This window comes from Neophocaena asiaeorientalis, unplaced genomic scaffold (assembly GCF_003031525.2).
Source record: "Neophocaena asiaeorientalis asiaeorientalis breed wild unplaced genomic scaffold, Neophocaena_asiaeorientalis_V1.1 scaffold330, whole genome shotgun sequence".
Taxonomy (NCBI): domain Eukaryota; kingdom Metazoa; phylum Chordata; class Mammalia; order Artiodactyla; family Phocoenidae; genus Neophocaena; species Neophocaena asiaeorientalis.
In genome coordinates, this window is record NW_020175667.1 from 3,222,202 (window position 1) to 3,227,476 (window position 5,275).

Genomic DNA, 5,275 nt, shown 5'->3' on the forward strand with positions numbered 1-5,275 from the left:
CAAAAACCCACGTGTCCTTGATCCTTCTCCTTCCCACACTGCCTACATTAAATCCATCCAAAAATCCTTCTATATCCATCACCACACTGCTCTGACTCTATGGCTACAATCCTAGTTCACAGCACTCTCATTTCTTGCCTCCAGTCCTGAAATAGCCTCTTCACTGGTCTCCCTGCTGCTACTTTTGTTATTCTAGAATCTATTCCCCACATGGCAGGCATTGATCTCTAAGCAAAATAAATCAGACCATATCACTCCCCAGCTTCAAAATCTCCCTTGACTTCCTAATGTATTTACCATGAAATCCAAACTCTTTAATTTGACTTACCAGGTCCTACAAGGTGCTTTACCTTGTGCTAACAATTCCCCCCACCCCCGTGCTCACTCCATGCCAGCTTCCAGAGTTGTTTTTATGTTTTTTAAACAAGGAAATTTTATTTCCATCTTAGGGTTTTTAACTTCCACCTTAGGTTCCCCCTGAGGGTCTTACCTCTGCTTGGAATTTCGGTCCCAATACTTTCACACCAGCTCTTTTCAGTTTTCAGTTCAGATGTCATATACTCAGAGATATTTTCCTGATCACCTAAATAATGCTCTGTCTCCTTCTTGCAAAGATATCACTTTCTAGCCTATCATGCAAGGTTTTTCTTTTTAGCTGCCAAACTCTTACCGCTGTCTGAGATTACTTTCTCTTCCATTTGTAGGCATGTTTATTTCACATCATTTCCCTTTAGAATATGAGCTTTCTATTCTATGAGAGTCTAGCCGATCTTATTTAACAATGTGCCACCACAACGCAGCACAATACGTGTCTCAGAAGAGGTGACCTGTTAAATGAATTCTCTGCACATCACCACTGCATTGGTCCCAATAAGAAGACAATGCCAATGGTAGAGGCAACATAAGTTCTTGCCCTGCTCATCACAGCCTGCTTGACCTTGGGCAAGTTACTTAACTTTTCCAGACTGTGAAGTAGGAATTAAGGAAGAAGGCTGAAACTTTCATGAAGTTGAAAAGTAAACTCTTCAAATGGAAGAAATGGCAAAGATAACAAACAGCGGATTGGGATCTTGGCAAGGAGAAAGGTGGGAAAGACTAGGGTCCAATATCTTGGGAGTAAAACTGTCTGGTATGTAGGTGATGGGAAAGAACTGTGAAGATGAAAGTCACCACTGTTTAAGGAATGGCAGAACCCTGCAGTTATAGTGTGAGAAGGGATTTACCCTCTGATATTTGGAAACATTTTCTGTGTCCTTCTCTCTTTTATTGGGATGGAATGTCCTTGCCCATCACATTTATTAAGTGGAACACACTGACCTAACTTAACAAACAAGCACCAAAAACATGTACTATCTGTATCAGTTCTCTTGAAAGTGGGCAAATGGCCCCACTGGGTGGGTGGAGAAAGAATATCAGAACACCTATGAATATTGATGTTGATTTATCTCATTCTTCTTATTACTATTTTTGTCTATATTTAATGTGTGTAACATTTTATTACAGTAGTACATGTAAAATGCATATAAATCCATATACAAAAGCAAGACTACATGCAGCTGTAGTTTTTTTTTTTTTTTTCCTTCCTAATCAGAGTCTTTGGTCAGTTTTAGATATGACTGTTTTTGACGACATATGTAACTCCATATTCCACTTTATATTTCAATCATCTTTTTTAACTGTATATATAGATTAAGTTTCTACAATCAGATTATGCATTTATTAAATGTAGGGCCCTTGTCTCACACATGGGCATATTCTCCATAGAGACCATCAGAACATCTTAAAGTATGACCACTAGCACTCCATAAAATCATCACCCTCACCACCATCATAGGTATATGTAAGTGTGTACATATATATGGTATATGTATGTTTGACATCATATGTATACATAGCCTTTTCACAATGTATACCCCATATGTCATATATATACATACATATATAGGGTATCTCCAACATACAATATAGGATATATGTGTATATTATACACACACACAAAAGACTGAAAACTTGGTTATCTTTTTAGAGTCGCAATGATATATAATTTTCTAAGAAGTCAACATAAAAGGCATATGTGATGTTACTATAGCTTTGGCATTAGAAGACTCTATGAAAATTATTTGATCTACATTCATCTGTGCTCCAGGTATTGCTAACTTAATTGTCAGAAATGTAAATATAAATTAATGAATAATTTTTTCAATTGTCATTTTATGGATTGAAGGAATGGTAAGCATTTCTTCTGAACATCCATAATTATTTAATGATATCTACATAAAGGCTTTTAATTATATGGGAACAGTGATAATGGCCCACACTCAATGGATAAAACATAATTTCTCCAGAAAAAATTATTATGTCTCTTAAAAGTGAATTCTTTCTGCCATTGAATGGCTCACATGACATTTTTCAACAATTAAAGCATAAGCAGCCTGCAGTTTTTACACTTATTGCGGAAAATTTTTTTCTGTTTTTTTAACCCCCCTCCCTCTAAGATTTTATTTATTTTTTAGTGCCAAGCATATGCCTACCAAAAAAGACTAGTAAAAAGGAAAATCAGAGTTGATTTCGTATGTCAAAACTTAGTTTAGTGCTCGCTTCGGCAGCACATATACTAAAATTGGAACGATACAGAGAAGATTAGCATGGCCCCTGCGCAAGGATGACACGCAAATTCGTGAAGCGTTCCATATTTTTTCCCCCGCTCGCCGCAACTAGAGAAAGCCCTCGCACAGAAACGAAGACCCAACACAGCCATAAATAAATAAATAAATAAATAAAAAACCGTCCCTCAGTTCTATCTGAGAGGCTGCATCCCAGGCTTAAGACCTGAGTAAGTCCACCAAATAAAACATAATTCTCAACTTTAAAAAAAAAAAAAACTTAGTTTAAATTTGATATTGTTGCATAATGGAATTAAGTGTTTATATCCTCGTGTTTGTCAATGTGTGCTTACCAGCAACTAAATAGCATCTGTCTGTGGAAGTGTCTTGTCACATCTTTTCATTTCTTAACTATAATGTCAACATCCAGAGTTCTATAATTTATATATATATATATATATATATATATATATTCACCAATACTTGTAAAATTAAGATGAAACAAAAATCTAGTATTTATGTGTGTGATAACTTTTAAAATAGTGTTTCCTTCTGCTATATAACTTGCACTAAGATTACCATAAATTATGTGACAGAGAAGATCATTGTCATTTAAAAATTACTGAAAATTGATGATTCAGTGTCCTTAGGTGACGCTGGCAGCTAACTAAACTGCATTAGAGACATTATTGCAATGTCAATAAGTAGTCTTACTACAATTTCTTTTTTCTGAAAACTTAAAAAGGGAGCTTTTATTGTTACAAAACTGTTTACCTTTTTTTGGCTTCATACCAAAAAATAATGCTGAAATGACCACCTGAAGTTAGAATATTTCTATACTGCATTTCAAGATTTGGGTTCAGGGAGTGGGGGATGGAGAAATTAAGGCTGGTCAATGAGATTAATGTTTTAAAAATAAAAGAGAGAGAGAGAGAGAGTCCAATTAGAATATCCTGGGGTTATTAGCGATAACGGTGCTCATATCCAATTAAGATGAAAACCATTTTACCAGCTTAATGTGCCACCTCTGGCAGTGTGGGTTTATTAGTTTTATCAGACTTGAGAACTGAAACTTGAAATGATACGTATGCTGGATACCAAAGAGACACTGTTAAGACTTAGAGATAATTGATATAAAATGAGAAGCCTCAAAAGTTGTTGATTAACAAGCATTGTGGATGTTGGAGACAGGAAGAAATTGGTGTTTTCAGACAGTGTTTGAAATGAAAAAACTCACTGAGCTGTGCAGTGACATTCTGAAGTCAGGAAGGAACCATGACCTTCCTTAATGTCCAAAAATTCAGTAATATGGCATATTCATATGGGACAAGACAGCCTTCAGATCCATGACACACCATCTCTATAAAAACTCAAAGGAACAAAAGCGATTTTTTGTGATGAATGTCAGGTTTCTTGTTTTCCTTTCCAGATTAAAGGATATAATAACTAATGATTAGTATTAATAATTAATAAGAAAACCTCTTGTATTATCCTCAAACTTTTCAAGATAGGCTACATAACCAATGAAACTTATTTTCATTAAGTTATATTCCTTTATGCTTTTAGACAATCATTTGAACTTTTCTAAAAAAATATTTACATTTCTATACCATCCATTTGGGTATCACAGAATGATTAAAAGCAGACAAATACATACACAATAAAGCTTCCCACTTAGGCAGCAATAAAATCATTGTTGCGTTACTTCAATAGACATTTCCTTGACTAATAAAATTCTCGTCACTCATTTCTGAAGCTGGCAGGGGAAAGCCTTTATTGTGCTGGTGTAGTGTTCTGGATGCTTGTCTTTGGTAAAATATTCAGTGCACGGCCAGGAATGTGTAATGGATATTGTCAGGGGGGAGATGGCCCTGCGGCAAGCCTGCACTAGTGCCCGGTGGTCTGATACAAGTGGTTCTTCTATGAAGTACTCTGGCACTTCCTATGCTAAAGTGTTTGAGCCCTCATATGAAAACTCCCTTTCATGATACTAAGGAATGAACGTGAGAGGCTGGGGCAAGTGTGGTCTATTTGGGGGGTGAGAGGACGGCGTGATGGAGTGAAAAAAACACAGGCCATCTAGCCAGATCACAGGATAAATGGAATAGTCCCTTTCAGAGAAATATATTAGGCTCTAAGGTGAACCTTGTTTGCATAGATACCTTATGATGAAATTTCAAATCATGTTGGTTTCATGTGAGTCTTTCAACTTCATAAAGGAATGAACATATTACTGTGTTGGCAACACGTAGAGCTGTTTCTGCCAAGTAGAAAATCAAGGGCTCTGAATAAACCTTACGCTGGCACAGGTAACACATAATTCTTCTAGAAAACAAAGTAAAAATTAAGATTTTTTTTAAAGTTATGAAGTTATTTCAGGTGTGTGTGTATGTGTGTGTGTTTGTGTGTGTGTATTTTCCAGACTTTTCTGAACAATGCATCTTAGAGCCAAAAGCAGTAATTACCGGTTGGGATTTCTCAAAGGGCACTATTTATGTGGTTTGTTGGATAGCATGTGTTTTGAATGCTTTTAAACATATATGTATCCCTTGGGTGTCAGCAGTCAACTTGCTTAACTAGTATAGGTCAACTTCTAGACAAACATCATGATCAAGATGGCATGAGCATTACTGAAAATGGGTCTTAATGAATCAATAGATTAACCATACATA

At 36.0% G+C, this 5,275-nt stretch overlaps 1 non-coding gene across 1 annotated transcript; it reads left to right on the top strand.

Annotated features, from left to right (window-relative positions):
• Nucleotides 1-2,590: 2,590 nt before the first annotated feature.
• On the top strand, nt 2,591-2,697 carry LOC112390587 (U6 spliceosomal RNA). The gene has a single exon (XR_003001301.1). It is a non-coding gene; the product is annotated as a U6 spliceosomal RNA (small nuclear RNA).
• The last annotated feature ends 2,578 nt before the right edge of the window (nt 2,698-5,275 follow it).